The following is a 1139-nucleotide window of genomic DNA, read 5'->3' on the forward strand; positions in this document are numbered from 1 at the left end:
TCCCCGTTGATCAACTCGTGGAGTGGTACAAGTTGTTTGAATTTCTGCACAACGCTAGCAGCCTGAAGAAGTGTCTCAGAGAAAATGATTGGGTTGGTTGGTTTTGAATCTTTATCCTCGGACTGACAAAGCCTTGATTGGTTATTCCTGGTAGTTTCGCATACTTGTAGAGGCTCTTGACGTAGGGTCGGTTACCGAGATTGGCAAAGTGAAGTTTTCCGATTATTAAAGTGTTGTTGCGAGGAAATTATTCTATTCCCTAGGTGCCGCTGAATGGAGAGCAGTCCTGAAATGCATTGCTCAAGCGCACACCCCGAGAGTCGAACTTGCGGTGCATGGTCTTGAGCGGGCACGTAACCACTGAGCTAACGGGGCGGACAATGGAACTGGACAATCACTGCAAAAAAATTAAAAGAAAAATGGGGGACATTGATGCCAACGAACTAATAATGGAATTGAGTTGTTTTATTTATGTCATCGAGAAAGAGAGAGGGTTTGTCACGGCAAGCATTTTTTTAACGTAGGCCTACTGGTAGGCTACAAGAACAGCCTTCAGGAGATATATCCGAATCTTTGCATTTGCATCAGAATTCTTCTAATCGACCACACCAGTTAGGCCTACTGTTGAAAAGGACCAGCGTTGAAAGGACCTTCAGCAGAATGAAACTGATCAAGAATATCCTGCGCTCAACCATGACCCAGTAGGCCTACAATTTGCTCAGAACAAGGCTCGAAAGAAGCGTTTTGCATAATTATGGAATATATGTAGGCCCTACACACTGTCACTGTAGAGCAGGGCTACTCAACTGGCGGACGGCGGTCCGAATCCGGACCTTCTGGGTGTTGAAGCGGCTGGGGAACGGTCACCAGACCAACAATCCGTCGACGATCGAACTGTCCGAGGAGAGCAAGAAACTGTGTTATTCCACCGACCACAAGACGAAGCGCGCGACGCCATTTTGAAACTGGATCACGTGGACAAAGAGTGCGACGCTTCTTGTAAGGGCAGTGGTGCGAGGACTATTTCCTGCCTCTGGTCAGTGTGTTACTTATTTGATTGTGTATGTTATCGAGCTTTTATAGCAAATTGGTGTAGCCTACTGCAATTTAGTAGTAAAAGTTAATTTGTTGATTACCGT

Source organism: Aplidium turbinatum, chromosome 17 (genome assembly GCF_918807975.1).
Source record: "Aplidium turbinatum chromosome 17, kaAplTurb1.1, whole genome shotgun sequence".
Lineage (NCBI taxonomy): Eukaryota > Metazoa > Chordata > Ascidiacea > Aplousobranchia > Polyclinidae > Aplidium > Aplidium turbinatum.